Source organism: Physeter macrocephalus, chromosome 9, assembly GCF_002837175.3.
Source record: "Physeter macrocephalus isolate SW-GA chromosome 9, ASM283717v5, whole genome shotgun sequence".
Classification (NCBI taxonomy): Eukaryota; Metazoa; Chordata; class Mammalia; order Artiodactyla; family Physeteridae; genus Physeter; species Physeter macrocephalus.
Genome location: NC_041222.1, coordinates 27,529,824 through 27,552,354, shown reverse-complemented (window position 1 = coordinate 27,552,354; position 22,531 = coordinate 27,529,824). Strand labels below are relative to the sequence as shown.

General features: G+C 43.9%; 1 pseudogene; it reads left to right on the top strand.

Annotated features, from left to right (window-relative positions):
• The window catches only part of LOC112065492 (60S ribosomal protein L23a-like), a 23,603-nt pseudogene extending 1,373 nt beyond the window's left edge, over positions 1–22,230 (top strand).
• Positions 22,231–22,531: the final 301 nt, after the last annotated feature.

Genomic DNA, 22,531 nt, shown 5'->3' with positions numbered 1-22,531 from the left:
TGTGTGTGTGTCTGTGTGTGTGTGTGTCTGTGTGTGTGTGTCTGTGTGTGTGTGTGTGTGTCTGTGTGTGTGTCTGTGTGTGTGTGTCTGTGTGTGTGTGTGTCTGTGTGTGTGTGTGTGTGTGTGTCTGTGTGTGTGTGTCTGTGTGTGTGTGTGTGTGTGTGCGTGTGTGTGTGTGCACGCAGAGAGGAGTCATGTCATCAACAACAACAGCAAATAAAAACGAATCACACTTCAGTGGGGAATGGGTGGTGACCACAGCTCCTCCGATTGTACCTCCCAAGGCAGCTGCCCCAGACGTTGAACCCGCGTGTGTTCTCACTCAGTGCCCTTTCCGCGTCCGTGGGAAGGGTGTCGTGATGGCACTTCTGCTGCAGAGCAGTGAAACCAGTCCAGACCCAGGGCAGCACAGCTGTCACAGGACACTCACGCAGGTGCTCAGCCCACAGCAGGCCGGGCCCATGGGGGCAAGTGAGGAATCAGAGGCCCTCACTCTCCTGGCTGTGGAAGTGCAGGCTCAGCCCCGGCAGGGAGTGTTTCCTTCAACCGCACCCTTCACATGGGCTGGCCTCACCCTGGTCCCCAATCTTGCTGGGGGCTGGGCGCCTGGTGGGAGGAATACTGTCCAGATGCAGCTCAAGAGATGCGAGTCCGAGTTCTGTCTCTGCCACCACATGTGGACCAGGCACACCTCGACTCTCCCCATTTATAAACCAAGAGGGTTAGAATGGATTGTTTCCAAATTTCTCTCTCTGTTTGATGTCTCCTTTATTCCTGGCCTTGTTGCAGCCCCTGAGGTGGGGCTGGGGGAAACCAAGATGAACAGGGTCATGTGGTGACTCTGTCCTCACTGCGCTCAAAGTTTGGGCAAAGAGATGAAATATGGACATGAATGCCACTCGGTGGGAAGGAGACTTGAGTGTGGTCCAGGGAAGCGTTCTGGAACCTCAGAATGGAGAGTGTCCAGTGGGGAGACCAGAGCTGCTTCCCGGAGGGGCAGAACTATAGCTGAACCTGCAGTATTGGGGGATGTGCATATGCTGAGGTGGACGGGGGAGAGTCATTACAGAGGAGGACGGGTGGGAGACCCGGCCAGGCCAGCAAAGTGGTCCAGAAGGAACTGCAAGTGAGAACACAAAGTGAGTTTCTTAGTATTCCAGTACTGTGGAGCAGGGAAGAAAGGGATTCGAGGTTTGCTCATATGTGGGGCCAAAGTCTGAACAAAGGATTTTTTTTTTTGCCTGTGACAGTAGCTGGTCTTTGCCCACAGTAGGGGCTTGTTCTGGTGGTGGCATGGATGATTGGGTGGACTCCTCCAAAGAAGTTCTTGGGCCCATTGCCACTTCCATGAGAGTCCTGAGTGGGACCAGCCTGCACTTAATTTTATAAAAAGGAATTTTATAAAAGTTACATAAGACCATCCGAGGAAATCTGGAAAAGAGTAAAGAAGAAAAATAAAATTACCCCCAGCCATCCCTTAATATCATCCTGAGATACTGGGTGTGTTTCTATCCAGTATTTTCCATTAGCGTGGGTGGGCATGGACTACTGCTGTGTGCCTTATCTCCATATCACATGGTATGGCTCATACTGTTTGCGCACATTTTTTATCTTGCTTCTTCCACATGCTTCCATCTCCCCCCTCAATAATACCTCTGTATCCATCAGCTGTTGCTATAACAATCCAACTCAAAATTCATGGCTTAAAACAAGATTTATTATTGCTCATGAGTCTGTGGGTCAAGTGGGCAGTTCTACTGATCTGGGTAGGCCCAGATGGTCTTGATTGGGGTTGCTTATGCATCTGTGGTCAGCTGGTGGGTCAGCTGGTGGGTCTAAGATGGCCTCATTCACATGTCTTGTGACTGGCCAGCTATTGCCTGGGCAACAGGGGGGACTGTGCCACGTGTCTCGCCCTCCATCACATCTGTGGGTCAAAGCAAATCACAAAAGCAGCCCAGAGTCAGAGTGGGAAGGACTGCAAATTTCAGGGTAAAGGGTGTCGATACAGGGAGGCCAGTAATCGTAGCAGAAATTTTTGCCATCAATCTACCATACTCCTAATTTTCATTTTTAATGGCAGTAGAGTTTTTCATAGATGTATCACTTTTCATAGACATACCATTAAATGGGGACATGCCATATTTAATTTGTTAAAAAGTTTTCTCGGGCTTCCCTGGTGGCGCAGTGGTTGGGGGTCCGCCTGCCGATGCAGGGGGCGCGGGTTCGTGCCCCGGTCTGGGGGGATCCCGCGTGCCGCGGAGCGGCTGGGCCCGTGAGCCATGGCCGCTGAGCCTGCGCGTCCGGAGCCTGTGCTGCGCAACGGGAGAGGCCGCAACAGTGAGAGGCCCGCATACCACACACACACACACAAAAATAGTCATTCCGGGCTTCCCCGGTGGCGCAGTGGTTGAGAGTCCGCCTGCCGATGCGGCACGGGGCAGGCCGGAACAGTTGCCGGGCCCCCGTACTGCCAAAAAAAAAAAAAAAAAAAAAAAACAACCAGTTTTCTCAAATAATGCTTAAGTGAACAACTTGGTAGAGCCTGAATCTTTGAGGTCAAGGAAAGCAGTGTTTCCCACCCTTAATCAAGAGGATTGAGCCAGAGTGATCCCAAGACCCCTTCAAAGCAGCACCGCCTGCACGCCTTCCTACGTTCCTCATCTGACTGAATTCAAATGTGCCAGACCAGGATTCTCAGAGCCAGTCTTGGCTGTTGAAATCACTTTCAAGAGTCCCTGTGGATCTCTGGGCCTCGGTTTCCCCATCTATAAAACTAGAGGGTCAGACTAAATGGTTGGACAAGAACGGTGTTTCTCAAATGATGTCACTCAGATCTAAAAGCCAGAAAGATGCCAGTGACATCCTTCTTACCTGTATTTTTAAATACATAAGAAACACACAAGGCACACGTGTATCATTCTTCCTGCCCTGCAGTGACCCCCCCCTTGCCGTGTAAAGAGCAGAGGGGACAGTGAGAGATGTGCCGGCTGGCACATGCAAGGGTGATGTTAGATGTGTGTCTCCAGGCCAGGCAGCCATCAGAAGGCTGCCGATGATTGCTGGTTTCTGTTCAGTGTCTTGTCTTGTAATCTCAACATGTATTTGTGACCTTGCTCAATGTTCATTGTCTGTTAAATGCACTACAAAATTTAATTCCCATGGTTTGTAGCTGAGCGAAAGAGCTTTTAAAAGAAAGGCGGTGTATTTTAACTCATGAGCTCTTGTTATCCTTTTTTTAAGACAGTTTTTTTTAGAGCAGTTTTAGATTCACAGCAAAATTGAGAGGAAGGTACAGAGGTTTCTTATATCCCCCCTCCTACACACATGCACAGCCTCCCTTGTCAACATCCTGTACCAGAGTGGTACATTTTTAACCAAGGATGAACCTACACTGACATATCAGAGTCACCCAAAGTCCATAGTTAACCTTAGGGTTCACTCTTGGTGTTGTATATTCTATGGGTTTGGACAAATGTATAATGACATGTATCCATCACTGTGGTATCATACAGAGCATCTTCACTGCCTTAAAAATCCTCTATGCTCTGCCTGTTCATTCCTCCATGCCCACATCCACCCCCTGCAACCACTTACCTTTTACTGTCTTCCTAGTTTTGCCTTTTCCAGAATAACATATAGTTGGAATCATACCGTATGTAGCTTTTTCCAGATTGTCTTCTTTCACTTAGTAGTATACATTTAAGATCCCTCCGTGTCTTTTTATGGCTCTGTAGCTCATTTCTTTTTAGTTCTGAATAGTATTCCATTGTCTGGAAGTGCCACAGTTTATTTATTCATTCCCCTTCTGAGGGACATCTTCGTTGCTTCCAAGTTTTGGCAATTTTGAATAAAGCTTCTATAAACATCCCTGTGCAAGTTTTCATGTGGGCATGTTTTCAGTTCCTTTGGGTCAATACCTTAGAGTACAATTGCTGGATCCTTTAGTAAGGGCATGCTTGGTTTTATAAGAAACTGAAAAACTGTCTTCCAAAGTGGCAGGACGATTATGTATTCCCCACCAGCAATGAATGAGAGTTTCTTTTGCTCCCCATCCTCACCAGCATTTGATGTTGTCAGAGTTCTGGATTTTGGTCATTCTAATAGGTGTGTAGCTGTATCTCGTTGCTTTAATTTGCATTTCCCTGATGGAATATGATTTGGAGCATCATTTGATATGCTTATTTGTCATCTGTTTATCTTCTTTGATGAGGTGTCTGTTAAGGTCCTTGGCCCATTTTTTAACCAGTAATTTGTTTTCTTGTTGAGTTTTTTTTTTTTTTTTTTTTTTCTTGTTGAGTTTTAAGAGTTCTTTGTATATTTTGAATAGCAGTCCTTTATCAGATATGTCTTTGGTAAATAGTATCTCCCAGTCAGCGGATGGTCTTGTTATTATTTTAAAGAGCTCCATGGATCAAATAAGTGAACTCCAACCATGCTTTGAGTTCTAACAGCCTAGAGAAGAGGTGGGGAGGGGGATGCTTGCTTTTTCTTCCCCAGCTGGGTTCAGAGGTCAACAGTCCTCCTAGACTGGAATGGGTAGGGCTGCCCAGTGGTACTTCTCAAGGGCCGCTGCTCATAGTGGCCTCATGCATTGTAGAGACCCTGGGGATAGAACTGGCAGTGTCCTGACTGCAGACTTTTCCTGCCTAGTCTGCTGGAAGAGGTCTTTCTGACACTTTGTGCTGGATATGTGGTTTTGTTCGCAAGTTTCTTTGGGAGAACCACTCCTCCTTGACTCCAGGAGGCTGTCAGTTATGATGGCTCCACCCTCCATCCCAGGCTTTCTGAGGCAGATGATCTCAAGGACCACTCCGCCCCATCCCTCAGCACAGTGGTTGGTTCAGGAGTGGGCATGTGACTTAAGCAGCCAATCAGAATTCTTTCCTGGGATTGTTGTATAGTCCCTGGGAGAAAGAGGGCTTCCTCTGGAGAGCCTTCTCTTGCTGGGAGGTTGTATGTCTGGGCTGCCCAGCACCATCTTTCCTAACTCATGGAAAGAAGAAAGCCAAGCAGAGCCAAAAGATGGGGAGAGACAAGGCCCTGACTGCCTGAGCCCCCACATAAGCCATGCCTGGTTGCACCCAGACTTCTACCTTTCAGGAGCCAATGAATTCCATGATTGCCTAGGTTCAAGTGAGTTAGGTACTTCTCACTTGCAACCAAGAGTCCTTCAAGATCCATTCAGCAGGGCTTCCCTGTTCAGTTGTGCAGGTATGCACTATGTAACCATAGGGGGCATCCTAGACTTATATAATACACATTCTGTTCAGCTGAAAGTAGTAGGGTGCTCAATCATCACCTCCTCTCCGAAGCCCTCTTTGATTTCCCCAGCAGTCATTCCCTCCTCTATGCTTCCAAGAATCTTATGAAAAATATACACTGTGGAGCTAATCCCTCTATATTGCAATTTACATACATACACACCTGTCTCCCCATCAGACTGGGAGCTCCCTTGTAGGGACTAGATCTGATTTATCTCTTTTTCCTCTGTGACCCAACCGAGAATGTGCTTACATTTTTATTAAGTGAATTATCAAATCTCACAACAAAAAACAACTGGAATATCCCATCTAGTTAGCTGTAAAGAAAATTCTCCTTGTAATTGCCACAGAAAAGTACTGTAGATCAGGAGCTGACAAACTTTTTTCTGTAAAGAGCCAGATAGTAAATATTTTAGGCTTAGCAGGCCACATTGTCTCTGTCATGACTTTCATTTCTCCTGTTGTAGCACAAAAGCACCACAATGAGTAAGCAAATGAACCTGGCTGCATTCCAATAAAACTTTATTTACAAACACTGTAATTTCATATAATTTCCATGTGTCACACAATAGTATTCTTCTTTTGAATTTTTTCCAACTATTTCACAACGGAAAAATCATTCTTAGCTCTCAAGTCATGCAGAAATATACACCTGGCAGGATCTGGCCAACAGGCCTCAGTTTGCTGATTCCTGGTATAGACGGTCACTGGGTGCCTCCATCAACAGGGAGCACTGGGACAAAGTTGCATCTCTCTCCTGACTTTGGGTCTCGGAGCTGGAAGGGCTGTCACCTGGTAGAGCAGCCTTGGCCTTCACCTGCCCTCACTATGTGAATAGGAGATTTGGGGCAACCTCCGGTAATCCACAGGCTCACAGCATGTCAGAGCAAGAAGGACACAGCACAGCTGTACTTACTACAGACCCAGGGAGCTGAGGCTGCTTAAGCTTGCTGACTGGCCCAAGGTCACACACCTTGGCGAGTCTGGGTCCCATGGGACCCGGTGTGCTCTCATCCGGGAGGCTTTCACCAAACCACCGAGAGGAGGTTTATTCCTTTAGCCACAATCCTCCAGGTGCTGGTTTCACCTTCACACATCCTCACACACTTGACTCTCAGCTGCACCCACCTCCCCTAACCCCAAATGCTGCCAAGCTGTGACAGTCTGACAATGACCTTCCCCTCTCACCTATGAGGCCCAGATCTCTACCACATGCTGTGGCCCTCACGTGCCAGGTCCTTCCCAGCCCCGGTGAGCCCATCCCATACAGCCAAGAAGGCACCTTTGTATAGGGGTCTGTTTCAGAGGCCCAGATGGCTCCAAACCGGTCTTCTCCATCTGCAGGAGATAACGGACATGCATTTAAAAAAAGGAATAAATACATATTTAATGACTTAGTTTAAGGAACTGAGAAAATATTCATTTTCTTAAACTGTTAATACATAAGTAACTGAAAATAAAATTAATTGGGTAAAACAGCCTAAAAATAATGCAGTACTTATTACATGAGGGACTATAACTGCATGGAAAAGAGGTTTAATTGTTCCAGAGACCGAAAAAGTCCCCAAAAGCAGAGAAGGGAAGAGGCTTTGTCCAGCCACTGGGTAAGGGCTCTGGGTGCGGGGCTCCCTGACCCCCCTCCTAGAGGGGGTGGAGGTAAAGACTGCCTTTTGCAATGCAACAACTTGACGATGAATTTAGAGAGCACCTCAAAGCCCACCCCAGCCTTGACAGCACCCCTTCACCACCACCAGTTCCAAAAAGGAAAGAAAGAAAAGAAAAAAATCCACTATTCTGCCTGACTGAGTCTCTCCTCTGGGAGGTCTGGGAGGTTAGGGAAAGAAGATACAGACACAAAATTCCCATAACAACTGGAGAAAAAGGTGAGGGTGCCCAGAGTGCAGTCAGAGGAGGGGAAGGCAACCGGGATCCAGCGAGGATGGGTGGGTGGGGGCTTTGACAGTGCAGATGAGGGAGGAACAGGAGCAGTGGCCCCAGGCAGGGAGGCACAGGGGTCCATAGGAAACATCTAGAATTTTATCTGGCTGCAACAGGACCCAGGAAGGGCTGGGACAGTGGGTCACAGTTATGCGAGGAAAGCACCAGCTCTGGCCACCACGCCTGGGGCAGCCTGGCAAGCTCTGGGTCCCACTGTAGACCCTGCCTTTTATTATTCCTCTCTCTTGTGAATTCAGGTGGGGAAAGGTCTGCTGAGAGTCATGCCAGAATTCACAGGAGAAAGATTCTGTAATTTTTTTTACCTCTGTGACTCTGGACAAAGTATTCAGTATTAATGCAGTTGACCATGACGTCTTCTGTGTACGCGACTGACAGACCAAATTACCTTTCCTTATCTCCTTGGGAGAAAAAAGGACCATTTATTTGACATACTTCATAATCATTTCACCTGCTTGCCCCCTACAGAGAGCACGGGTGACCCAGTTCCCTCCCTCCTGCACAAGGCAGGAAGCATGTCCTCTAATAAAGCCCAGTTTCTAAAGAATGCTTTTAATCTTGGAATAGTGAGCATGATTTTCAATTGTATTTTAAATTCTCTATCTACTTTTTAAAAGCCCATGTTTCCATCCTCTCTAATTCTCAGCTCACCAGAGCTGGGAGGGAGCTGGGACATCACGCACTCCCATCTCCTGCTTGGCATCTGCTGCGTGGAGAAGGCAGTGGGCAAAGTCTGCTGGGGATTCAGAGGTGAGGGCTCTGTGCCACCCATGGGACACTGTTATCTAGAGGGTGGCTTGGAAATCCCTGGCTTATTGTGCCTGGCTTATTTCACTTAGTGTAATGTCCTCAAGGTTCATCCATGTTATAGTATGTTAGTATATGTCAGAATTGCCTTCCTTTTTTGGGGGGGGTGGTGGCGAGAATCTCAGTTCCTTGACCAGGGGTTGAACCCTGGCCATGGCAGTGAAAGCCCGGAATCCTAACCACTAGGCCACCAGGGAACTCCCCCAGAATTTCCTTCCTTTTTAAGGTTGAATAATATTCTATTGTATGTATACACCACATGTTGTTTATCCATTCATCCACTGAGGGATACTAGGGTTGCTTCCATATTTTGGCTATTGTGAATACTGCTGCTGTGAGCAGGAGTGTCTCTTCAAGTCCCTGCTTTCAACTCTTTTGGGTATATACTCAAGAAGTGGGATTGCTGGATCAGATGGTAATTCTATTTTTAATTTTTGAGCAGAAGCAGCTTTTACTTATTACTCCTCTGGCCTTCGTCCACTCCTCAGGCTGGAGGCCAAGCCAGGCAGCAAATGAGAGCATGAGAAAGCAGTTTAGGGCTTCTCCAGAGAAAGGGAAAACTGACTGTGGGGTGATTTGCACCACCCGCCAGATTCTGTACACGGCCTCTCAGGGCTTCCTCTGGGGATTTCAAGCCAATGTTTCCTGGGATTTCCAAGACCCTTGCTCTGGACCCTGCCCTTGGGAGCCAGCAGGGGAAGCATTCACATATCAAATAGGATAATAAGCACCTGGGACCTGGGAGGTAGGTATTATCATTATCCCATTTTACAGATGAGAGTCCTGATGCTCAGAGAGGTTAAATGAGAGGCCCAAGGTCCCAGCTAGAAAGTGGTGAGGCTCATACTAAAGCCCAGCTCTGTCCACGTTCTTTCCGCTACCTCATGCTGCCTCTACTGGCGTTTAAATGCATGTGGAGATGTAAAAACCTCGTGCTGCAGGAAAAAGTGTCTGGGGGCAGGGATGGGGGAGACTGATTCTGACTTAGGAAGCTGGAAGTTTCCTTGGAGGAGCCACATTATAGCAGAACTTTGAAAAACAGGTAGATGTTGGAAGTTGGAGGAGATGGGGGGAGCTGGGTGAAAAGCTCCTTGAATGGTTCTGTCTGGTGAGAGGTGATAGATCTTAAATGCAGTAGAGATTTTCTTTTAAGACTGTAGCTCTAAACTATTAAGTTTGAAAGGTTTACAAAATGAATAATTTTATATGAAAATAAACATTTACAAGGTCAACTCAAAAAGAGGCCATATAAGAAATTGGAGGGCTTCCTTGGTGGCGCAGTGGTTGAGAGTCCGCCTGCCGATGCAGGGGACATGGGTTCGTGCCCCGGTCCGGAAAAATCCCACATGCCGCGGAGCGGCTGCGCCCGTGAGCCATGGCCGCTGAGCCTGCGCATCCGGAGCCTGTGCTCCGCAAAGGGAGAGGCCACAACAGTGAGAGGCCCGCGTACCGCAAAAAAAAGAAATTGGAAACCTTTCACTTTCTGCATTGTATATTTCTGTGATATTTGAACTATAAATGAACATATGTTACTTTTGGAATCTGAAAAATAAATATATAAAAATTAAATAGATATATTATTGTGGAAAATATGTACGATATATTGTTAGGTGTGAAAAAACAGATTGCAAATCAGTATATGTAGAGAATGACCGCATTTATGTAAGTAAATGTGTGAATGTGAGTGTGTATTTGAAAGGATATACACCAAAATTCTCTCAGTGTTTATCCCTGGGAAGTAGAACTATGGGTGACTTTCTCTTTTCTATTATTTGTATTTTACACTAAGAAAAAAATTAATTTGAAGAGAAACCTAGATGAGCTTGGGTATGGTGATGTGATGCCTTTTCAGATACAACACCGAAGACACAATCCAGGAAAGAAGTAATCGATAAGCTGGACTTCATTAAAATTAAAGACTTCTGCTCTGCAAAACACAATATCAAAAGAGTCAGAAAACAAGCCATAGACTGAAAAAGAATATGTGCAAAAGACACACCTGATAAAGGACTTGTATCCAAAGTATACAAAGAACTCTTAAAATTCAATGATAAGAAAACTACCTGGTTAAAAAATGGGCCAAAGATCTTAACAGACACCTCACCTAAGATGATAAACAGTTGGCAAATAAGCATATGAAAAGATGCTCCACATCATATGTCATCGGGAAAAATGCAGATTAAAGAAACAATGAGATACCACTACACACATATTAGAATGGCCAAAATCTGGAACACTGACAACATCAAATGCTGCTGGTGACATGGAGTAACAGGACTCTCATACGTTGCTGGTGGGAATGCAAATGGTACAGATACTTTGGAAGTTTCATCAGTTTGGCAGTTTCTTAGAAAACTAAACATACTCTTACAATAGGATCTCGCAGTCATATGCCTTGGTATTTACCCAAAGGAGTTGAAAACTTAGTCCACACAAAAACCTGCACACAATGTATAGCAGCTTTATTCATAATTGCCAAAACTTGAAAGCAACCAAGATGTCCTTCAGTAGGCGAATGTCTAAACTGTGGTACATCCAAGACAATGGAATATCATTCAGCACTAAAAATAAATAAATAAATAAATAAATAAAAACAAAACCAAACAAACAAAAACAGAGCTGTCAAGCCATGAAAAGACATGAAGGAATCTTTTTAAAAATTTACTTTATTGAAGTATAGTTGATTTACAATGTTGTGTTTAATTTCTGCTGTACAGCAAAATGGCTCAGTTATACATATATACATTCTTTTTCATATTCTTTTCCACTATGGTTTATCACAGGATATTGAATATAGTTCCCCATGATATATAGTAGAACCTTGTTGTTTATCCGTTCTATATATAATAGTTTGCATCTACTAATCCCAGACTCCCACTCCATCCCTCCCCCACCCCCCTCCCCACTGGCAACCACAAATTTGTTCTCTATGTCTGTGAGTCTGTTTTGTAGATAAGTTCATTTGTGTCATATTTTAGATTCTATACATAAATGATGTCATATGGTATTTGTCTTTCTCTTTCTGACTGATGTACTTAGTATGATAATCTCTATGTCCATCTATAGTGTTGCAAATGGCATTATTTCATTCTTTTTTATGCTGAGTAGTATTCCATTGTGTGTGTATGTATATATATATATATATATACATACACACACATATATATATACACCACATCTTTATCCATTCATCTGTCAGTGGACATTTAGATTGTTTCTATGTCTTGGCTATTGTAAATAGTTCTGCAATGGACACTGGGGTACCTGTATCTTTTCAAATTATAGTTTTCTCCAGATGTATGCCCCAGAGTGGGATTGCAGGATCATATAGCAACTCAATTTTTAGTTTTTTAAGGAACCTCCTTACTGTTCTTCATAGTGGCTGTATCAATTTACATTCCCGCCTACGGTGTAGAAGGGTTCCCTTTTCTCCACACCCTCTCCAGCATTTGTTATTTGTAGACTTTTAAATGATGGCCATGCTGACCAGTGTGAGGTGGTACCTAATTGTAGTTTTGATTTGCATTTCTCTGATAATTAGCGATGCTGAGCATCTTTCGTGTGCCTGTTGACCATCTGTATGTCTTCTTTAGAGAAATACCTATTTAGGACTTCTGCCTATTTTTTGATTGGGTTGTTTATTTTTTTGTTAATGAGTTGTATGAGCTGTTTGTATATTTTGGAAATTTAGCCCTTGTCAGTTGCATCATTTGCAAATATTTTCTCCCAGTTTGTAGGTTGTCTTCTCATTTTGTTTATGGTTTTCTTTGCTGGTCAAAAGCTTGTAAGTTTGATTAGGTTTATTTTTGCTTTTATTTCTATTGCCTTGAGAGACTGACCTAAGAAAACATTGGTACAATTTGTGTCAGAAGATGTTTTGCCTGTGTTCTCTACTAAGAGTTTTATGGTGTCAAGGACCTGAAAGAATCTTAAATACGTATTAGTAGGGGAAAGAAGACAATCTGAAAAGGCTATATACTGTATGATTCCAACTATAAGACATTCTAGAAAAGGAAAAACTATGGAGACAGTAAAAAGATCAGTGGTTGACAAGGGTTGGTGGGAGTGATAGAAAGATAAACAGGTGGGGCATTTAGGATTTTTAAGATGTATGTTATTATAATGATGGATAAATGTCATTGTACATATGTCCAAACCCATACAATGTATAACACCAAGATGAACCCTAAGGTTAACTATGGACTTTGGGTGATAACAATATGTTAATGTAGGTTCATCCTTGGTTAAAAATGTACCATACTAGTGGGGATGTTGATAATGGGGGAGGCTATGCATGTGTGGTGGCAGGGGATATGTGGGAAATCTCTGTACCTTCCTTTCAATTTTGTTGTAAATCTAAAACTGCTCTAAAAAAAATAACTTTAAAAAGTTAATTTGGGGCTTCCCTGGTGGCGCAGTGGTTGAGAGTCCGCCTGCCGATGCAGGGGACGCGGGTTCGTGCCCCGGCCTGGTAAGATCCCACATGCCGCGGAGCGGCTGGGCCCATGAGCCATGGCCGCTGGGCCTGCGCGTCCGGAGCCTGTGCTCCGTAACGGGAGAGGCCACAACAGTGAGAGGCCCGCGTACCGCAAAAAAAAAAAAAAAAAAAAAAAAAAGTTAATTTGAAAAAGAAAAAATAAAGCTTGTTCAAGCACTACTCTTGCAAAAGGATACAGGCCGTTCTCAGGATGAATCTTGTCAAGGTTTCACATAACAATTAATTCCTATGCTATTTAACCTTTTCCAGAGCTTAAAAAAGTTAAAAATTTTCCAATTAATTTTATACACTTAGAATAACTCCAATACCAAGACTTGATATTTTTTTTTAAAAAAGCATCAGATAAAGTATGTTTACCTAAAATCAGAAGCCAACATCATACTCAATGATAAAACACTCAGCTCTAGTCTAGAGGGATTCACATTTGAGTCAGAATTAAGACAAGGATGTCAGTTAAGTATCAGCAATGCTAGCGGCTCTAACAAACAAAACCCCAAATCTCAATAGCTTAACACAATAACCATTTATTCCTTATTCACCCAAATAACAATGAGGACCCCTGGTCAACAAGCATCTCTCATTAGGCTTTTCATGGACCTAAACTCCTCTGCCTCTGGTCCTGCCATCACCTAGAACTGCTGCTAGATCCTCTGACAGCAGACAGAGAGAGGAGAGGGTGGTATGGGAGTTTCACAGGCCAAGCAGGAAAGCCACTTATGTCATTTCCACCCACCATCCAAAGGCTAGAACGCAGTCACAGGGCCACACAGGACTGCAGAGGGGCTGGGAAGAGCGTTCTAGCTTTGTGCCCGGAGGAAAAGGAGACAGGTGATAATGCAGCATTCCTTAAAGAGTGCTTCACTATTATCTTACTTTCTGCACATTTTGATGTGGGGCATGCAGGCAATGACTGCCACCTGAGCACCAGTGATTATAAACACACCCCAATTTCAGAGATTTAAAATGTGAAAACTTAGACTCGATAAAATACTGCTTATGAATACTAGGCGAAATAAGAAATGCTGTATTTGTAAAAGCCCATGGACGAGCAAGGGTTTTCCAGGCATGATCCCAAGGCAAAAAGCATAAAAGATAGACTGACCACCTAAAAATAAAAAATCCCTCACATCAAAAAAAGAAAATTAGGGACTTCCCTGGCAGTCCAGTGGTTAAGACTCCATGCTAACACTGCAGGGGGCGAGGGTTCGATATCCCTGGTCGGGGAACTAAGATCCCACATGCGGTGTGGGAAAAAAAAAAAAAAAAAAATTAAAAGCAGAAGGACCCATGGGAGGGGGATGTGGAAATATTTGTAACATGTGATAGATCAAGAATTAGTAGGCTTACTATTTTTAAAAGCCCTTATACACCAACGGCGAAAAAGGTGAAGATTCCAAGATAAAAATGGACAAAGAACTGTAACAGGAAATGAATCAAAAAAAACTAAAAATGGTTAAATATGTTAACTATGTAAAACTCTTTGGTAGTCAAAGAAATGCAAATTAAAACCACAATAGGATATATATTTTTTAATCATAAAACTGGCAGAGGTCTGAAAATTGACAATGGTGCTGGCAAGGACTGGGAATTAGAGACTCTTTAACTTCTGGAAGAGGGTGAAATGGGCACACTGTTCAGCGCGTGGGTAAGATCTTAAAAACATGCATGCCTGTTAACCCAGCCATCCCACTTCTGGAATTTTTTAAATTTCAGTTTTATTTTTATCAGTTAAACATGCACATAATTTTAAAAGTTGAAAAATTCTTCATGGTTTCTTATGAAAATCAGCAATTCCCTGAAGCCCCTTCCCCTCAACCCCCAACGCTATCACCATCCTACCCCTCTTTCACAGTCCCAGAGATACAGGTTTCAATCTTTCTGATATTTACCATATTTTCTTTAAGTAACATGCTTACATTGCTACTTCTTGAATTTTCAGGTTTGGGCATCATCTAATAATTTCTCATCATGAAGAGAGGATTTAGCTCTCTCACCAACCCTCTCCCCCAAACACAACCCCTATAAAACACATGCACATACTCCACCCCCACACACCCACACATATCCCCGGGTCATCAGCCTCCCAATATTGTTATTTGTCATTCTGATTAGATCAACATTCATTATTTGCCTTATTCTGGCTGTAAATCTATTGTCAAATGAGCTGTGCAGAACACTATCATTTTCTTTTCCTGCACAACATGTTGTTTTCCCTGGAGTAAATAACTGACTTGTTTTAATCATCGGCTTAATTTGCTCATTTTTATCATCAATTTAACCACAAACTCTCTTTCAGAATTTTGAACTTGTTACTCCACTGTGTTCTGGCTTCCACTGATGCTGTTTTTAAAATCCAACGCCATTCTCAGCCTTAATTCTCTCTATATACCTACTTTTTCTCTGCAAACATGTAGGATCTTTTCTCTGTCCACGTACCCCATACTAACCCCAGTCCTGAGATGCTTGGTGAGCCTGATCTGAGACCTCTTTATGGTTCTGCAGTATAAATCAGGCTTCTTTTTCATCTTTGGGATATGGCTTTCTTGGGCCTGTTAAGTCCATCTACTTTCCAACTATCAAAATGCTGTTGCTGATGACTCCTCTATTATCATCCTCCTTGTGGGTTTTTTCTTTTTTAATCAGTTTGCTATAGTTTGGAGAGAAAGCAGCATTGCACCAAAGTTAGGTGTAGAGTCCTGCTTCCCTGTGGAGAGTCTTGATTAGACTCTTCCTCCCCGCACTGGGTCCTGGGCCTCCACATCTGTCCGCCTCGTCCCACAGTCCTCTCAAAACAGCTGTTGCTCGGCTCAGTTCAGCTGGCAGGCAAATGCCCTCAGGGCAAATTAATGACCTTAGTGTCAAATCTAAGAAGTTTGGGGCTTCCTTGGTGGCGCAGTGGTTGCGCGTCCGCCTGCCAATGCAGGGGAGCCGGGTTCGCGCCCCGGTCTGGGAGGATTCCACATGCGGCGGAGCGGCTGGGCCCGTGGGCCATGGCCGCTGAGCCTGCGCGTCCGGAGCCTGTGCTCCGCAACGGGAGAGGCCACAACGGAGGGAGGCCCGCATACCACAAAAAAAAAAAAAAAAAAAAATCTAAGAAGTTTAAAAAAATACAATAAACCCCAAAACAATATAAGTAAAGAGATAAAAAACAAAATGGAAACCAACAAAATAGAAAATAAAAACGCAATGAAGACCAATAAAACTAAGAGTTGATTCTTTGAAAAGACAAAATAGAAAAATCTCTGGGAAGATGGATCAAGGGGAAAAAAAAGAAAATATACAAATAAATGACATTATACATGAAAAGAGTAACATAACTATAGTTAAAACAGAGGTTTAAAAGATAATATGATAAAAACAGACAACCATCTGGAGGTTTTATCTTTTCATGTGGCTGTATTTGCAAATAAAAGATTACTGAGAAAAAAACATAATAAGGGAATTCTATTGACAACATTATGCCAACAAATTTGAAGTCTTAGTATTATAGAAATACATAAATTCCTACCAAAACTGAAACAAAATAGATATTCTGAATAGTCCTAAAACAATTAAAGAATTTGAAGCAATAATTGAAAACATTCCCACAAAGAAAATTCAAGGCCCAGATGGTTTTTGGTGAATTATACCAACATTTCAAGAATAGATAAGCCAATCTTATATGAATTCTTCCAGGGAATAGAAAAATAAGGAATATTCCCAAATTCATTTTTTGAGGACAGTATAATCTTAATGTAAAAATTAAACAGGGCTTCCCTGGTGGCACAGTGGTTAAGAATCCGCCTGCCAGTGCAGGGGACACAGGTTCAAGTCCTGGTCCGGGAGGATCACACATGCCATGGAGCAACTAAGCTCATGCACCACAACTACTGAGCCTGCGCTCTAGAGCCCTCGAGCCACAACTGCTGAGCCCACGTGTGCACCTAGAGCCTGTGCCCCGCAACAAGAGAAGCCATTGCAATGAGAAGCCCGCACACCACAATGAAGAGTAGCCCCTGCTCACCGCAGCTAGAGAAAGCCTGTGCACAGCAATGAAGACCCAAGGCAGCCAAAAATTAATTAATTAATTAATTAAATTTAAAATGTAAACAAGTATAGCATAGGAAAGGAAAATTGCAGGCCCATTTCACTCATACATTTAGATGTAATAATCCTAAGTAACATATTATTAAAATAATTCAACTGTATATAAAAAAGATAATGTACTATAACCAAGTTGAGTTTATTCCAAGAATACAAAGATGGCTTAATATTAGAAAATCTATAAAGCTAATTTATCACATTAATAGATTAAAGAAGAAAAATGTATCGTCATCTAAGCAGACACAGAAAAGGTATTTGATAAAAGTATATAATGATTGATGATAAACTTTTAAGCAGATTGGAAATAAAAGGGAACTTCCTAAACTGATAAAGGATATCTATAAAAACTTCTAAAGGAAATATTACTTGTGCAAACAATAGTAACATTTCCTTTAAAATCAGGAAAAGATAAGGATGCCTACTATAACATTTTTTGAGGGTGACGCAAGAGGAAAGAGATATGGGAACATATGTATATGTATAACTGATTCACTTTGTTGTAAAGCAGAAACTAACACACCATTGTAAAACAGTTATACTCCAATAAAGATGTTAAAAAAAAACCAAAAAAAAACCAAAAAAAAACCATTTTTGGTTCAGCATTGTACTTTTGAATTTATTTTTCTTAAATAAATTAATACATTTAGTGGTAGAAGTTTTTAAATAAATTAATAAAATAAATCAATGGCATGCTTTGAAAAGAAAGAGATAAACTGTCATTATTTGCAGATGATACGATTGTCTATTTAGAAAACCCAAAGGAATCTACAGACCAATTATTAGTTAGCAAGATTACTGGGTATAAAACCAATAGGCAAAAGTCAATGAAATTCCTAGTCATTAAAGAAAAAACACAGTTGATGAATAAACTTATGAAAATATGCTCAACCTTTGTAGTTATCTGGGAAATTCAGTTTTAAACAAAGATATAGTATTTTATACTTGTCAGATTAGCAGGTATTTTTAAAAATCTGACACCACCAAGTGTTAGAGACGAGGTAGAGGAACTAGACCCTTCATACGCTGCTTGTGGGAATCATTGGTACAACCACCTTAGTTAGAGCCATTTGTACCATCTATCTCAGTTAAGTCGAAGATGCCCTAGACCCAGCAAATCTATACCCCCAAAACCTCTTCTGAGTGTACTCAAAGAGAATTTTACAAGAATGCTTATGGCAATATTGTTTATAATGACGAAAAAAAAAAAAGAAATCTTAAATATTCATTGACAAGACAACGAATAAAGATGGTACGTTCATAGAAAAGAAAAAGATAATATGGAGTAAATAAGCAAGATATAGAAGGATATGATCCTACTTAAAATTGCAACATTCCACCCCCGTCTCTCTGGCTTTTTTCCCCCTTTGCACCTCTCACATTCTAACATACAGTTTATCTATAATTCTTAAATTTTGCTTATCGTTTGGCTCACCCCACGGGAATGTACACACCACAAGAGTAGTGATCTTGTCTGTTTTGTTCACTGATATTCCCAGGGTGCCTCATATACGGTAGGCGCTCAATAAATATTTGCCAAGTGAATTTGTTGAATGAATAGAAGACAATATGAAGCCACATATTGAAAGTTTAAAAGCATACAAAACAATACTACTTAATATTTATAGATAAACATCCCTTTATATTTTTGGTTACCTTTGTGACAGAGGTGGAGGGTGGGATCAGGAAGGGGCACCCAGGAACCTTCAAGTGTCCCCGTAAGGTTTTATTTCCTAAGGTGGCAATGGAGAGGGGACCGTTGATTATATTATTACCAACAATGTCTGCACGATGGAAAAATTTCACATTAACACTTGTTTTTAATAATCGGAACAGCAGCACCTGCAGCACGTACTAGGGTTTCTAAGGGTTTTCCCACATGATCTCATGGGTCAGCTGTGCACAAGGGGCTTCCTATAAGCCCAGCTCAGAGCCAGGTGGGACCCGGGACTGGGGTTCTTCCAAATTGCCCAAGAGGGGAAATCCCAGCCTGAGAGGAAGAAGAGGCAGCCCCAGGGGCCACCCCTCCTGGATGAGATGGGAGGCTATGTGAGAACTGGGCTTTGTCTTACGCTGTCCTCACTCAGGAGCTGGGGGCTTGCTGCTGGGCCCGCAGTCAGGGACACGCTCCTCTGAGGCAGCACTGGGTTCTGTGTTAGGAGCTGTCCCAGTTCAGAATCTGAGTCCCTGTGGTCTCTCTTTCCTCCCCTGGATAATGGGAGAATAAATAATGACCCTGGGGCTTCCCTGGTGGCGCAGTGGTTGAGAGTCCGCCTGCCGATGCAGGGGACACGGGTTTGTGCCCCGGTCCGGGAGGATCCCACATGCCACGGAGCGGCTAGGCCGGTGAGCCATGGCCGCTGAGCCTGCGCGTCCAGAGCCTGTGCTCCGCAACGGGAGAGGCCACAACAGTGAGAGGACCGCGTACTGCAAAAAAAAAAAAAAAAAAAAATGACCCTGTTTTGTCTACCTGAGAGGGCTGTTGTGAGGACCAGACAACAAGGAAAGAAAGTTGCCCTGACAGTAGGGACTAGAGTCTCAATGCAGTTTTGCATTTTCTCCTTTGATATGAAACCTTTGAACATAAACATTATCTGTGTTGCTACATAGTCTTCAAAATGATCATTTTTATTGGCTGAAGAACCATCAAGGTCTCAAGCATAATTTACTAAATCATTCCACTCTTGTTGTAGATTGAGTGTGTTTACCATTTTCCTCAACTGTAAACAACACTGCAGTTAACATCTTCATGTGCTTACATTTTGCTTTGCTTTTTTGAAATTATTTCACTAGGATAAATTCCTGAGTAAATAACTGATCAAAGTATATAAATGGTTCTTATGGTTCTTGATGGGTTTTGTCAAAGTGCCATTTCCAAATGGTTGACCCTGGTGACATACAGGTGTGTGTAGGGCCACTGCACCTTATTCCAGGAAGGGTCTAGTCCTGCTGGGGCATAATTCAAAATTCACCGAATTTGAGACTAATCCTGACAAAAGACGAGAGGAGACACTTACATTTGTTTACCAGTTTAAAAAATGCCCTACGTGGCAATATTGTAAATCCAGTTGACAGCTCGCTTAACTGGACAGCTTTGAAGTTATTTGTTTCTTGACGTACATTTTAAAAGGTGGGAGAGGGGCTTCCCTGGTGGCTCAGTGGTTAAGAATCCACCTGCCAATGCAGGGGACACGGGTTCGAGCCCTGGTCTGGGAAGATCCCACAGGCCGCGGAGCAACTAAGCCCGTGTGCCACAACTACTGAGCCTGCGCTCTAGAGCTTGCGAGCCACAGCTACTGAGCTTGTGTGCCACAACTACTGAAGCCCGCGTGCCTAGAGCCCATGCTCCGCAACAAGAGAAGCCACTGCAATGAGAAGCCAGCACACTGCAACCAAGAGTAGACCCGACTCGCTGAAACTAGAGAAAGCCTGCGTGCAGCAACGAAGACCCAATGCAGCCAAAAATAAATATAAATAAATAAATTTTTTTTTAAAAGGTGGGAGAATTCAGACAAAATGAGACTTTATTAATATTTAACATTCATAAAATATTTACCTTGACTATTTTAAATGTTCACAAAATGCTGCCGCGCTGTGCTAGTTTTGTCATACCATCTCCACAATGGGGCACTACTATTTTTTTTTTTTTTCCTAAAGAAATAGGTCTTCTTCTAACAACCAAGTTTGCAGCTGTAGACCTGTGAGAACCATTTGTAAGGCAGGGAAGGAGGAGATAATGCAACATAGGCGCTTCTCTTGGAACCAGCTAATAACTATATGCACTGATTGTTAAGAATTTACTTTCTGCTGGGCACTGTGCCAGGCACTTTCCTGTGTTACCTCATTTAATCTTTGATCCTATTAGATAGTTACAATTTTCCCACTTTACAAATGAGGAAGCTGAGATCTGGGTCCTAGGGATATAGGCATTACAGACATAGCAGGTAGAATCAGAGAAAAATATAGGAATGATGTCAAGAGTCACTGGTCCTGGCTCTGTCCCTAATTTTTGGCTCATCAGTCAACTCTTCTGGGCCTTGTCTTTGCCCCAGGGAGAGGCTGAGGACCAGGGATGGGCACTGGGTGCGATTATGCAACTTCTTTACATCCCCACACCCACCGTGGGGCCCTCTGGAAGAGAGAGTTACTACCTTTTCTTTCCCTGCACAGAACACCAGGAGGGCTTGGCTGAGCAAGGATGGGCCATACGGACCAGCCCAGCAGTGGGTTGACACATGCTGTGTTTACAGCATCTTCATCACTCACTCAGGAGGCCCAGAACTCAGCTCTGTCCTTCCCTTCATTCCCCAAACACTTTTTGAGCACCATGCTGAAGGCAGTGCGGCTGGCCTTGAGGCCACGGAGCACGGCTGCACTCCACCTTGTGACACAGCTGTGGGACTTGGGTAAGTCACTTCTGTGGCCTCTGACCGCAGTTTCCTCATCTGTAAAATGGGGATAATAATGACTACCTCAGAGAGTTATTCTGAGGCTTGAGTGAGGAGAAGGTGTGACTTAGGCCCCACGAGAGGCCCTGTAAAGCGTGTGCTGAAGTGGCCCTCCAGGTGTTCTCTGGATATGAGTCAGGTGCCTGCCAGGGACCTCAGCCTGACACCAACACCCAAAACAGAGCACAAGGGAGAAAGTGTCAGGCCAGGGGGTGGGTAGAACAAACTTTCCCTGAGGGTTGGAAAGGGTTCTGGGAGGGCTCCCTGGAAGAGGTGGTGTGTGCACCAAACGAAAATCAGTCCTATTGAGTGATCAGAGCTGCCACCTGCAGCCAGAACTTCCATTTAGAACCGGGACGGAAGACTTCCTGCAGGAGGTGAGGTCAGGCTGACTCCCCGCACTCAGAGAGGATGCCCCCAGAACATCTCAGGGATCTCTGCCCACCCCGTCTGTCACATGACAGATGCATTTCATTCATTCATTTGATTAATGTTTATTGAGCATCGGCTATGTGCCAGGCACTGGTCTCAGTACCGGAGATGTGTCAGCGAACAAAACAAACCCCTTGCACCTTCTCACGAAGATGGTGCCGAAGGCGAAGAAGGAAGTCCCTGCCCCTCCCAAAGTGGCAGCCAAAGCAAAGGCTTTGAAGGCTAAGAAAGCAGCGTTGAAAGGCGTCTGTCCACAGCCACACACAAAAAAGATCCGGACGTCACCCACCTTCCAACGGCCCAAAACACTGCGGCTCAGGAGGCAGCCCAAATATCCTCGGAAGAGCGCCCCTGGAGAAACAAGCTTGACCACTATGCCATCATCAAGTTCCCCCTCACCACCGAGTCAGCCATGAAGAAAATAGAAGACAACAACACACTGGTGTTCATTGTGGTTCCAACGGCCCAAAACACTGCGGCTCAGGAGGCAGCCCAGATAGTCTCGGAAGGGCACCCGTGGGAGAAAAGAGCTTGACCACTATGCCGTCAGAGCACATTCCCCCTCACCACCAAGTCAGCCACGAAGAAAATAGAAGACAACAATACACTGGTGTTCACTGTGGACGTCAAGGCCAACAAGCACCAGATTCAACAGGCTGTGAAGAAGCTCTGTGACACTGACATGACTAAGGTCAACACCCTGACCAGGCCCGATGGAGAGAAGAAGGCATATATGTTTGACTGATAGCTGGGCTGAAGCCAGTGCTGCCCTGGCCTGTGGGCTCTGGGAAGCTGCTGGGGCTCCTGATTTCTGCCCGAAGTTCGCTGATCTCAGTCCCTGCGGGCTAAGCATCGTCATCACGGGAGAGGACTTGGGAGAACACCGGGGCTTTGGTCTTTCTCCTGAGCGCAGTGGGGAGCCAGGGAAGGTGGCAGGCAGGGAAGGGGCAGGACCAGATTTGCTTTTTAGAGGGGACCTTCTGGCAACTCCAGGAGACTGGATTGGAGGAGAGGAGGCTGGAGGCCAGGAGGTCAGGTGGGGCCTC